The 14,186-nt window shown below is 45.9% G+C and overlaps 1 long non-coding RNA gene across 1 annotated transcript in view; it reads left to right on the top strand.

The window, feature by feature from the left end:
- Positions 1-13,893, top strand: part of LOC145346967 (uncharacterized) — a 30,460-nt gene extending 16,567 nt beyond the window's left edge. The window contains exon 3 of the long non-coding RNA XR_013887746.1: positions 13,596-13,893. This is a non-coding gene — a long non-coding RNA (uncharacterized LOC145346967). The remainder of the gene's footprint in view (positions 1-13,595) is intronic.
- The last annotated feature ends 293 nt before the right edge of the window (positions 13,894-14,186 follow it).

The raw sequence follows: 14,186 nt of genomic DNA, 5'->3' as shown, positions 1-14,186 counted from the left end.
GATGCTCACTAGGGAAAAGTTCACATTGATGGGCAAAACTGAACCAAGGGGGATGTGAGCACAAAAGCCTAAACTGAACAGACAGGAGAGTGACTGCAGCTTTGCAAGAAGGTCCCTCGTGATAGAAGTCGCCAAGGTTAAAAAGAGTAAACAACAGGAAGGAAGGTCATTCGGGAAGTTGTGACTCGACGATGCCAAGCTTAGATAGAAACTTTTAGCTGGTTGGGTTGGGGGAGACAGAGGGAAAGTTAAAGTTCAGAGAAATGATTATAAGTAGGAGATTGAGAAGGTGAAGGAGAAATAGTGAAAGGAGGAGAGTCTGAATCATCCTTGTGGATATGTCAGTGAATGATGGTGATAATTGTGCTTTTCCAGGTCCCAAGAATATAAATCCACCACCTATTGGGCAAGATGTGAGCAGCGCAGTGACATTGTTGTTCACACTGCTTGTTGTTCGTACTGCTGCCTCACAGCATCAGAGACTTGGGTTCAATTCCAGCCTTGGGTCACTGTCTGCGTGGAGTTTGCACATTCTCCCCGTGTCTGCGTGGGTTTTCTCCAGGTGCTCCAGTTTCCTCCCACAGTCCAAATATGTGTAGGTTAGGTGAATTGGCCTTGCTCAATTGCCCCTTAGTGTCCCAAGATGTGTAGGTTAGGGAGATTAGCCATGTTCAATTGCCCTTTAGTGTCAAGATTTGTAAATTGGGGGATTGGCCATATTCAATTGCCCCTTAGTGTCCCAAGATGTGTAGGCTAGGGGGGGTTGGCCATGCTGAATTGCCACTTCATGTCAGGAGGACGAGTACAATAAATATGTGGGTTATGGGGATGGGGCCTGCATGGGATTGTTGTCGCTACAGGCCTGATGGGCCAAATGGCCTCCTTCTGCACCTTGGGGATTTTATGATTCTGTGAACATCAACCAGATTAGAAGGTCTGCCTACCCTAGTGGCACAGATATGGTCATTTGACCCATTCCTGCACTGAAGACCTGCTCTTCTCTGCAGTCCTCCAGCTGCACAGCTGGCTTGTGGAGTGTTTTGCTGGATGGGGAAACCCTGGTCTCAAACCTTGTTTCATTTTTCAACATGGCCCTGAACTGAAAGTGAAACTGAGGCCAAATCCCATGGAGGCGACAGGATTGCACCAGATGGAGAATAAGCAAGACCCCTGCCCGTTAGCCACTTCACAAGACAGCAGAGGGTCTTTCTCTGGGATCGAGGGCTGGAGGGACACAAGACCTATGATCTGGTAGCTCTTCTGTACTTGGCAGTATCACCAGGTGATGGGCCATAATGGATCCATCATTGAAACATTGTACATTCAGTTATCCAGACTCTGGAACTCCCTCCCTAAACCTCTCCCCTCTCTCCTTCACCTTTAAGATGCTCCTTAAAACCTACCTCCTTCTCCAAGTTCTTGGTCAACTGTCATAGTATGTTTTTATGTAGTTCAGTGTCAAATGTCATTTAATAGCATTCCTGTGAAGCACCCAAGGACCTCTTTACAACATTAAAAGCATTACATAAATTCAAGTTGTTGAAGTTATCAAGTCCTCAATCATTTTCTCAAGACTTGGCTTTCTCCTGCTCTCAGGAGACTAACAGAAATAAGTAGAGTCAAGCGGGAAAGAGTTGAATGCAATGCAACTAAAGCTGTTTACTTATGACAACCCATCACCAAACACAGGAGGTTCTATACAAATTACACATTGTTAATTGTGTTCAGCATTGTGGTATCAGCACATGGTACAATGACCATAAGTCACTTTGCAGCCAAATGTCAAATATTGAAAGATTTCACCTGTGGATAAACTAAACTAGTGCACTCTGCCATTCCCCAAATTACTCTCCAGCTCCTCTCCACTTTCCTGTCAAACTGGATCACACATTATAAGCTTCTTGGCTGTGTTGTGTCTGTTAGACGTGGAATTTGTCCCATTTATGTCAGGGAATAAGAAGGTCGTCTTCATTTCCTTGACGGATTAAGAGTACTTCAGGATTGTTTGAAATGCCTCAGACTGGTACAAGTTCAGTTTAGCCTCTCATTGGCATGTGCCTTTGGCACCATTCTACACCATGTCCAGAACTAACTCAGTTTTGCCCTCATAGAATTTACAGTGCAGGAACTGGCCATTCAGACCTACTGAAGTTTAAACAGTTCATGTATTAGTGTCACAGTAGGCTTACATTAGCATTGCAATGAAGTTACTGTGAAAATCCCCTAGTCGCCACACTCTGGCACCTGTTTGGGTACACTGAGGGAGAATTTAACATGGTCAATGCACCTAACCAGCACGTCTTTGGAACTGTGGGAGGAAACCAGAGTACCCAGAGGAAACCCATGTATACACAAGGAGAACATGCAGACTCTCCACAGATTGTGACCCAAGCTAGGAATCAAATCTGAGTCCCTGGCGCAGGCCCATGACAGCACTGATAACCCACGCAAACCTCCTCACACTCCCCCCAGTCCCTTTCATCCACCTTCTTCTCAACCTGTCTACGTATCTTCCTGGTTCCTTTCTCTCTTCGTACTTAACCAGGTTCTCCCTGAATACAAATATGATCTTTGCCTCGAGAATTCCATGTAGAACATTCTAACCACTCTGTGTAAAGATTTCCCTGGTTTTCCTGTTAAATTTAGTAATGAACTATCTTATTCATAGACACGGCCCTTAGTTTTGGTCTGTCCAACCCTCCCCCTGCCTCTCCTCCAATATGGATATCTCCTATGCCACCCCCTCTCCCCCACACACAAGGGGCACCTCCATAATGGAGCTCCCTAAGGACCCCAAGGACAACCCCCTCCCCAATCTCCCACTTCTTGCATATTGCTCTCCCCTTGGGCTGTGCTTATCTGTGTGCCCCCAACAGATTGCCCTTGTTCAGTTCCTGTTTTTAAAAGCCTATTGTAAACCCCACCAATGTGACATCATGTCGGCAAAGGGGGATGGGGTGGGGTTTACTCCCAGTGTATGAGGAACAAGATGATGGGAAAGTCTTTTCATATTATAATTTAGTTGAATGAGGTTCCAGACCTTTCTGAGCGGTAACCCTCGTTACATCACTGGTGGGGTGGGGGAGGAAGTGTTTTCATGATAATCTAAAAACAATATATTGCTGGTGAGGTTGTCATCTTTTGCCTCTCATGGCATTTTGCACCCATGCCATTGTTGGCGCCCATGGCAAGCATGCAGCTAAACTCCCGAACTTTGTCTCTGCTTCACAAATTGGCCTCTTTTACCCCTGGCTTTGCTCTGATGGCATTTAGCATCTCCTGTACATTTACACCCAAGTTTCCCATATTGATACTTGACACCATCCCATTCTGAAGCCATAATTTAAATTATTTGGGAGCAATTTTTTAAATAGATAATAGAAAGAAATTTTCTCAAAAAGATGTACTTGTATTTGTGCATCAGTTAGAGTAATAGCGGCACAGCAGCACAGTGTTTAGCACTGCTGCTTCACAGCTCCAGGGACCTGGGTTCGATTAGCAGCTTGGGTCACTGTCCGTGTAGAGTTTGCACATTCTCCTCGTGTCTGCATGAGTTTCCTCCGGTTGTTCCGGTTTCCTCCCACAGTCCAAAGATGTGTGAGTTAAGTTGATTGACCATACTAAAATTACCCCTTAATGTCCTGAGGTGCGTAGATTAGAGGGATTAGTGGAATATGGGGGTAGGGCCTGGGTGGAATTGTGGTCGATGCAGACTCGATGGGCTCGATGGCCTCTTTCTGCATTATAGGGTTTCTATGATTCCATGATTCTAATAGAAACTGGGGTTTTGAAATTCGATCAAGCTACATCTATTTTATAGTTGGCACACATGGGGTGGCAGAATGGCACAGTGGTTAGCACTATTACTTCACAGCTCTAGGGACCTGAATTTTATTCTAGCCTTGGGTGAGTGTCTGTGTGCAGTCTGCACATTTTTCCCATATCTGCGTGTGTTTCCTCCGGGTGCTCCAGTTTCCTTTCATAGACCAAAGATGTGTAGATCAGGTGGATTGGCCATGCCCACATTGCCCCATAGTGTCCAAAGATGTGTAGATTAGATAGCATTAGCCATGGTAAATGTGTGGTGTTATGAGGATAGGGCTGGGGAGGGGTCCAGGGTAAGGTACTCTGTAAGAGAGTTGGCGCAGACTTGATGGATTGAATGGCCTCCTTCTACACTATAGGAATTCTATGATAGTTACAAAATGGGCACCAATGGTTCAATTTGGTGGGTCATTCCATGCCAACATTGTGGCTTATTGTTCAAGGCTCCTCTCTTTACATCCATGGCATGTACCAGAATTATTATACAGCCTCATTGAAATATTTAAATAAAGGTCGTATGCATTTTACATTTAACTTGCAAGGTATCCAGTTATTTAAATTGACATAAACAAGCATATAATCACTTCTGAACAAGCACTTACTATCCTGTAACCACCCTTGCGTTATTTTATTACTGCTATTAATATGTTACAAACCTCTTCAAGCTGACTGGAAATACGTTAACAGTGTTATTATCACACTGATGTCTCATAGCTGTCAGATGTTATGCTGTTATTGTTTATAATACCACGTTCCAAGCATATTAATAGATAGTTTAACTGCATTTTAATTATATTGTTGGTAAACACTTGTTTGTTTGCCCTTAAAATGAAGTATTATTAATCTACTTGTTTTAGCAACGGATTCACACTGGGTAAGACCCCACTTAAATTTTTGGATGCCAATGCTTGACTTCAAGTTCGTTTTGCTTTTCCTTGCCCTCTGGTTCAATCTGTTTTGTTTTTACAACATTGGTCTGTTGAAATGGTGAAGGTTTCGGAGGAACGCAGTCGGAGGAGTCAGCAAGTTAGGTCTCGGGCATTGGTGACAGAGCGAAATGCGATGACAGTGAATTGTCAACCCACTTCGCATCTCGCCCCACTTCCATCCCCGTCGAGCCTCACAATGTGAGGGAGCTGAATCATCGTGCACAGTTCAAGCCACAGCGTCAATGTTGCACAATAAACAACTCCAGTTGTCAGCCTCAGTAATTATTCCTCCCAGTCAGTTCCACTAATCACCGCATCAGGATTCACCATTAAGTTCAGAGCATTACCAGTAAAAATAGAAACAAAGAGAAAAACATATTTATCAGAATGATATTTTTCTTAAAAAGACTATAAGATCTAAGGTGCCTTGATTTGATTTGATTTATTATTGTCACATGTAGGGTGGCACAGTGGTTAGCACTGCTGCCTCACAGCACTAGGAACCCGCGTTCGATTCCTGACTTAGGTCACTGTCTGTGTGGAGTTTGCACGTTCTCCCTGTGTCTATGTGGTTTTCCTCCAGATGCTCCAGTTTCCCCCCACAGTCTAAAAGACGTGCTGGTTAGGCACATTGGCCATGTTAAATTCTGCCTCAGTGTACCCGAACAGGCTCCGGAGTGTGGTAATTTTCACAGTAGCTTCAATGCAGTATCAATTTAAGCATACTTGTAACTAATAAACTTTTAGTTTTAACAGTACTGTTTCTTGTGCGCTATACAGACAAAGCATACCATTCAGAGGGTAAGTAGGTGAGAATGAAAGGAGAATGGTGCAGAATGGGCTCTTACAGTCATGGCTAGGGTATAGAGAAAGATCAACTTAATGCGAGGTAGGTTCATTCAAAAATCTGATGGCAGCAGGGTACAAGCTGTTCTTGAGTCGGTTGGTACGTGGTCTCAGACTTTTGTATCTTTTCCCCAATGGAATAAGGTGGAAGAGAGTATATCAGTTAAAGTTAATTTATTAGTAGGCTTATATTAACACTGCAATGAACTTACTGTGAAAACCCCCTAATTGCCAAACTCCTTCACCTGTTTGAGTGTAGTGAGGAAGAATTTAGCTTGGCCAATGCACTTAACCAGCACATCTTTTGGACTGTGGAAGGAAACCGGAGCACCAGGAGAAACCCACACAGACACGGAGAGAATGTTCAAACTCCACACAGATAGTGACCCAAGCTGGGAATTCAACCCAGATCCCAGACGCTGTGAGGCAGCAATGCTAACCACTGTGCCACCATAAGAACATAAGAACATAAGAAATAGGAGCAGGAGTAGGCCATCCAGCCCTTCGAGCCTGCCCCGCCATTCAATAAGATCATGGCTGATCTGTCGCTGCTCAGTTCCACTTTCCCTCCCTCTCCCCATAACCCTTAATCCCCTCTCCTATCAAAAACCCATCAACCCGCGTCTTAAAAATATTTAGCGAGGCAGCCTCCGCCACTTCAACGGGCAGAGAATTCCAGAGATTCACCACCCTTTGAGTGAAGAAGTTCCTCCTCAACTCCGTTCTAAACCGCCCCCCTTTTATCTTGAGTCTGTGCCCCCTAGTCCTACTGTCTTTTTTGAGCGGGAAGAGTCTTTCCACCTCTATCCTATCCATCCCATTCATCATCTTATACGTCTCAATGAGATCTCCCCTCATTCTTCTAAACTCTAACGAGTACAAGCCCAGTTTATTCAGCCTCTCCTCATAGCTCAACCCCCTCAACTCCGGTATCAGCCTAGTAAACCTCCTCTGCACTCCCTCCAAGGCCAAAATATCTTTGCGCAGGTGCGGCGCCCAAACCTGCACACAGTACTCCAGCTGCGGCCTCACCAATGCCCTATACAGCTGCAGCAAGACCTCCCTACTTTTATATTCAATCCCCTTCGCTATGAAGGCCAGCATCCCATTCGCCTTCCTGACTACCTGCTGCACCTGCAAGCTGGGTTTTTGCGACTCATGCACAAGGACCCCGAGGTCCCTCTGCACCGTCGCCTGCTGCAGTTTTTCGCCCCGTAAGTAATAGTCCTTCCTACCATTCTTCCTACCAAAGTGGACCACCTCACACTTGCCAACATTAAATTCCATTTGCCATTTCCTGGCCCATTCGCCCAGCCTATCTAGATCCTTCTGTAGACTCTCCACACCCTCCGCACAATTTGCCGTTCCCCCAATCTTGGTGTCATCAGCAAATTTCGACACTCTACACTCGGTTCCCTCCTCCAGATCATCTATATAAGTGGTAAAAAGCTGAGGCCCCAGCACCGACCCCTGGGGCACTCCACTTGTCACCATCCGCCAATCCGAATAGCACCCGTTGACCCCCACTCTCTGCCTCCTATTTGACAACCAATCCTCTATCCACGCTAACACCCTACCCCCAACTCCATGTCCCTCGACCTTCTGCAATAACCTCTTGTGAGGCATTTTGTCAAACACCTTCTGAAAATCTAGAAAGACCACATCCACCGGCTCTCCTCTATCCACCGCCCTAGACACATCCTCATAGAACTCCAGTAAATATGTCAGACACGACTTCCCTTTAATGAAACCGTGCTGCGTCTGCTCTATCAAGCAATTCCCTTCAAGATGCCTCGCAATTTCCTCCTTAATGACAGATTCTAACATTTTACCTACCACAGACGTTAAACTAACCGGCCTATAATTCCCCGCCTTTTGCCTGGCACCCTTCTTAAACAACGGCGTAACATTAGCCGTTTTCCAATCATCCGGCACTTCCCCGGAATCCAGCGACGTTTGGAAAATAACCACCAAGGCATCCACTATCACCTCCGCCATTTCTTTCAGAACCCTCGGATGCATTCCATCCGGTCCTGGGGACTTGTCCACAATCAGCCCCTCCAGTCTGTCTAGCACCGCCTCTCTAGTAACAGTAATGTCATTAAGACCCTCCAGTCCTACCACCTTTCCATCGCTAACACCCAGCAAATTATTCACGTCCTCCTCCGTGAAGACAGAAACAAAAAAGTTATTCAATACCTTAGCCATATCCCCATCCCCTACCACTAGGTCCCCTTTCTCATCCTCTAAAGGACCAACGTTCACCCTAGCCAGCCTCTTCCTTTTTATATATTTATAAAAACTCTTGCTATCCTTTTTTATATTAAGCGCTAGCCCAGCTTCATAGTTTCTCCTACCCTTCTTTATCAACTTCTTTGTCAATCTTTGTTGATATTTAAACCTCTCCCAATCCTCTTCTCGCCCACTACTCTTAGCTACTCTAAATTCCTCCGCTTTTAGTTTGACACTTTCCTTCACCTCCTTCGTTATCCACGGCTTATTACCTCTCCTCCTACGGTCCATTTTGACCATCGGAATAAATTTCCGCTGAGCACCAAGAAAGATCTCCTTAAAGATCCTCCACTGCTCCTCAACAGACCCTCCCTCTAACGCGCTCCCCCAGTCCACATTCGCCAATTCTTCTCTCATCCTACCGTACTCCCCTCTATTCAAACAAAGGACGCGTGTCCGGGAACCCACTTTCTCCTCCTCCATCTGCACCAGAAACTCCACCATACAATGATCACTCTCCCCAAGAGGATCCTTCACCACAAGGTCCCTAATTCTACCCGCCTCTTTACATAGCACCAGATCCAAGATAGCTCGCTCCCTCGTTGGCTCCAACACACACTGTTCGAGGAAACTATCCCGGCAGCATTCCAAGAACTCTTCCTCGAGCCCCCCGCGTCCAACATGGGTCGACCAATCAATATGCAGATTGAAATCCCCCATAACTACGGCCGTTCCATTCCTGCACGCCGCACTTATTTGCGCGTTAACAGCCCGCCCCACCTCCAGATCATTATTCGGGGGCCTATAGACGACACCCACCAGCGTCTTCCTCCCTTTGCTGTTCCTAATCTCCACCCACAACGATTCCACCCTCTGCTCCTTGGCTCCAATATCATCCCTTGCTACCACCGTGATGCTATCCTTAATCAGCAGAGCTACGCCCCCCCCCTTTTCCCTCCTGCCTATCTTTCCTAAACACTTGATAGCCCTGTACATTCAGCTCCCAGTCCCTGTCACCCTGCAGCCACGTCTCTGTAATGGCCACCAGATCGTATCCATTTGTGTCGATCTGCGCCACCAGCTCATCCACTTTATTCCGAATGCTTCGTGCATTCAGATAAAACGCTTTCATCCCAGCCTTCACCTGGACCCTATTTGCCGCAACGCCACCAACTATACTCACGCCCCTTACTCCCTCTATTATTGGGACATCCTCGGCCTCTTCCCTTACCTGTACCCTCTCCTTAACTTTAGACCTCATAACATCACCTACCCTCGCACCCTCCCCCCCCTAATTAGTTTAAAGCCCTGTCTACAGTCCTCTTTACTCGATTCGCCAGCACTCTGGTCCCAGCACGGTTCAGACCAACCCCATCCTGCCCGAACAGGTCCCACCTACCCCAATACTGGTGCCAATGCCCCATAAATTCAAACCCATTCCTCCCACACCAATCCCTGAGCCACCCATTCACTTCCTTAATCCTGTCAACCCTACGCCCGTCTGCACACGGTTCAGGCAGTAGCCCAGAGATAACCACCTTGTCGGTTCTACTTTTTAATTCCATTCCCAGCTTTTCATACTCCCTCCCCAGATCCTCAGTCTGCATTTTGCTTACGTCGCCGGCACCCACATGTACCACAACGACCGGATTCTCACCCTCCCACTCCAGATTCCTCTGCAGCCCAGCTGCGACATCCTGTACCCGAGCACCAGGCAGACAACACACCCTTCTGTGCACTTTGTCATTGTGACAAAGGACAGTGTCAATACCCTTCACCCCACTATCCCCAATCACTACTACGTTCCTTTTCCCCTTCTCTTTGCCTATGTCCTGCTGCAGCACTGCAGCACCATGCCGCCCGTCTGATGTGGATGGGGTCCTTGATTATGCTGGCTGCTTTCCTGAGGCAGCATGAAGCGTAGACAGAGTCAATGGATGGGAGGCTAGTTTGCATGAAGGACCAGGCTCCGTTCTTGACCCTTTGTAGTTTTTTGTAGTGTTGGACAGAGTGGGAGCCATTCAAACTATGATACATCTGGAAAGGATGCTTTCTATGGTGCATTTCTAGAAATTGGTGTTGGCCATCTTGCAAACACGGGAGAGGTCGAGTATCCATTATTCAAAACCCTCATGGCTGACTGTTTTTTAAATTTCAGATCATTTTAGTTTTCGTATGCCACACGTAGGCCTTGGCCTACTTATGTTGAAGTGGCCGAAGCCTGGGCTAGCTAAAGTGATTAAATAGGCTGGAGAACTAAGATGTACCATTGAATTAGAAATACAGGATACGTGTACACCATTCTGAAGAGAATCCTTACAGTGCAGAAGGAGGCCATTCAGCCCATTGAGCCTTCACCAACAACAATTCCAACCCAGACCCTATCCCTGTAACCCAATATATTTACCCTGCCAATCCTGCTGGCATGAGGGGGCAATTTAGCATGGCCAATCTAACTAATCCACACTTCTTTAGACCATGGAAGGAAACCGGAGCCCCTGGAGGAAGCCCACGCAGACACGGGGAGAATGTGCAAACTCCACACAGACAGTGACACAAGCTGGGAATGAACCCGGGTCCTTGGCACTGTGAGGCAGCAGTGCTAACCACTGTGCCACTTGCCCACCTTCTGCATTGTCCTGGAGTCTCCAGTAGCTAACAAATAATCCCTTGAAAACTATCACAAGGAATGGGCAATAAGAAAAACATAATTAATGTGCTTTCTTTCACTGAACATTTTCCTTTATTAGTTTTCACAATATGGAAAAAAAAGGCCCATTGATTGATTGGGCCAGGCTGGAGTTGGCAGGTTACATCAGAAATACGTCCGGCTAGATTTGGCAAGCCTTGGATGTGAAAGGGTTGTTTATCCCTGATCTGTCTCTTCACTTGCCATGGTAATGTTCACTGGGGTGTGGGAAGAGAATTGGAATGCTCACTGGACACACCAACATAAGGGCATTTGAAGCAAACGTTTGCTGTGACCTGTCCCAGGTCTACCTCCACCCAGAGGGCCTCAAGGTACACAAGAGTAGAATTTGCTGGCAATTAAGTAATTCTTTCTCAAACCTTTCTTCCCTCCAGTGACCAATCCAAGTGTCCAGCCCTTCTGTTTTTGCCTTCAAAATCTTCTTTGGACTTTGCAAATCATCTGATCTTCAGGGCAGTTGCAACCATCTCTTCTGTTACTGCAATAGCAACATTGCCAAGGTTTAAATACATTCTGGCTCAGCATACCCTGTTGGAACTTGTTGCTAAGGTGATTAGCCATGCCCTTTGAGCTTGGGTTGCCAACTCTCTAGGTTTGATCTGAAGCCTCCAAGAATTGAAGATCAGTCTCCACCACACTGCTGTGTGTGACCCTGGAGAAAAATATCCAGACATTCAAACAAACACAGATGGGGGGGAAGTGGTGCATGGTTTGGGAATTTCTTGAGCACTTTACTAGATACAAGAACATTGGCTGTAGTCAAGCATCTTCCAATTGGATAATGAGCCACTTTGCTTTTCAATTGACATGGGAAGGAGGTGTGCCACGTAGATGGGTGTCTTGGCCAACTATGGGGGCAAGTCATGGATTTCAGTCATGCATTTCATCACATTTGGCAACCTTACCTCGAATTGTTTCAGCATTTCTAAATACTCAGACACTTCCCTTCATAATATGATTGATAATATTAACACATTTCATTCATTTGATTTCCCAATTGGGCCTACACACAAGCACAATGCCCCATTCTGGATCTAATTTTAATTTTGGTTAGACCACTCATTAATCACAGTGCTACCGCGTTCAATTCCCAGCTTTGGTCACTGTTTGTGTGGAGTTTGATGTGGAGATGCCAGTGTTGGACTCAGGTAAGCACAGTAAGAAGTCTCACAACACCAAAGTCCAACAGGTTTATTTGGTAGCACAAGCTTTTTTTTGGAGCACTGCCCCTTCATTGGGTGAGTGAAGAGTTGGGTTCACAAACAGGGTATATATAGACACAGACTCAATTACAAGATAATAGATGGAACGCAAGTCTTAACAGGCTATCAAGTCTTTACAGATGTAGGCAATGTGAGTGGAGAAAGGGTCAAGCCCAGGTTAAAGCGGTGTGAATTGTCTCAAGCCAGGACAGTTAGTAAGATTTTGCAAGTCCAGGCAAGATGTGGGGGTTACAGGTTACACCCCACTACTTGCCTTCAAACAACTGCGCAACCTCAAACAGACCATTGTCCGCAGCAAACCTACCCAGCCTTCAGGAGAACAGCAACCACAACACCACACAACCCCGCCATAGCAACCTCTACAAGACGTGCTGGATCATCGACATGGATGCCATCATCTCACGTGAGAACACCATCCACCAGGTACATGGTACATACTCTTGCGACTTGGCCAATGTTGTCTATCTCACACGCTGCAGGAAAGGATGTCCTGAGGCATGGTATGTTGGCGAGAACATGCAGATGCTATGCGAACGGATGAATCGACACCACTTGAAAATCATCAGGCAGGAGTGTTCCCTTCAGCTTTCAAGGCATTCAGCCTCTGATCATCGGGTAAGCATTCTCTAAAGCAGCCTTCACAACACACAATGCAGAATCGCCAAACTGACAGCCGAGTTCCGTACACATGAGCACGGCCTCAACCGGGATCTTGGGTTCATGTCACACTATCTGTAACACCCACTACTTGCCTGGACTTGCAAAATCTCACTAACTGTCCCGGCATGAGTCAATTCACATCTCTTTAATCTGTACTTAATCCTCTCTCAACTTGCATTGTCTGCACAAGTAAAGACTTGATTACCTGTTAAGACTCCAACCATTGTCCTGTAACTGAGTTTGTGTCTATATATGCTCTGTATGTGCATCCATCTCTCCACTCACCTGAGGAAGGGGCAGAGCTCCGAAAGATCATGCTACCAAATATACCAGTTGAATTTTAACCTGGCGTTGTGTGGAGTTTGCACATTCTCCCTATGTCAGCATGGGTTTCCTCCAGATGCTCCAGTTTCCTTCCATAGTCCAAAAGATGTGCTTGTTAGGTGGATTGGCCATGCTAAATTCTCCCTCAGTGTACCCGAACAGGCACCAGCGGGTGGTGACTAGGGGATTTTCACAGTAACCTCATTGCAGTGTTAATGTAAGCCTATTTGTGACTAATAAATAAACTTTAACTTTTACTTTTACTTTAATCTTCTTTGCAAGCCTGCATGGGCATGAGTGGTGGTCTCCATGGGGTGAACTAAAAGTAAAATGAAGAGGACATTGTCTTGAAGACAAAGGCATTGGAATGTGGTTGAAGGGAACTCAAGAGAGACAGGCTGCCCTTTTCCATTGCATGGCCAGAAGTGGCCAAAGCTGAGAGCAGCACAGTGGCACTTTGGCACAGAAGTTAGCACTACTGTCTTGCAGCACCAGGGACTCAGGTTAGCGTGGGTTTCCATGTTAGGTGGACTGCTCATGCTAAATTGCCTCTTCATGTCAGGGGAATTAGCAGGATTACAGGGATAGGGCCTGGGTGGGATTGTTATCAGTGCAGGCTTGATGGGCTGAATGACCTCCTTCTGCACTATAGGGATTCTATGATCTAGTTCAGTGTGAGTCAGAGAGAGAGAGGACAGGAATTTTAAGCTCTCTGATTTTTAAAAAAGCTGTTAGGACAGTAGCAAACTGAATAGTCGATAAAAAAAACTCAGTACAGTGATCGGTTTAGCAGAGATGCGACTGGAAGACTGAGTTTAGGGTACTTATTTTTTGTTTGCTCTGCAGTTGAAGACTCACCGAACCAGCACATCTTTCAGACTGTGGGTGGAAACTGGAGGAAACTCATACAGACAAGGGAAGAATGTGCAGACTCCACACAGACAGTGATCCAAGACCGGTATCAAACCCAGGTTCCTGGCACTGTGAGGCAGCAGTGCTAACAAGTGTGCCACCATGCCACCCGGCAGGTTCCATTGCGCTCTCCGATGGTTTAAAACAAAGTTTGTCAAATATGCCACCAGATTGAGTGAAACAAATGTGTATAGATTGATTACTGGAAAATAAACATCTACATTTTTCCCAATCTATTATGGATGGATATAAATAAATTACCCCTTCACATATGCGGTTACATCGATAAATAACATAGGAGGAGCTCTTTATCTTTACCGTCCAACTGTTTAGGGTCTTGGCTTTTACAGTGAGCGACAAAAATCGATTAAACTAATATATGTTGAGAAAATGGTAGCTGCCAATGGAATTTAACACCATAAAGGTCTTTCATCATTCTGTTAGGACACAACACTGCTGTGTCAAGTGCAATAAATCTTAGTGGATCGGCACCACCAAAAATTATTCCACTTGTTTCAAGTTCAG

The sequence above is a fragment of the Carcharhinus amblyrhynchos genome, chromosome 8, assembly GCF_965287045.1.
Source record: "Carcharhinus amblyrhynchos chromosome 8, sCarAmb.v2.hapA, whole genome shotgun sequence".
Lineage (NCBI taxonomy): Eukaryota > Metazoa > Chordata > Chondrichthyes > Carcharhiniformes > Carcharhinidae > Carcharhinus > Carcharhinus amblyrhynchos.
Note: the sequence above shows the minus strand (reverse complement) of the source record. Positions and strands in the feature narration are given on the sequence as shown.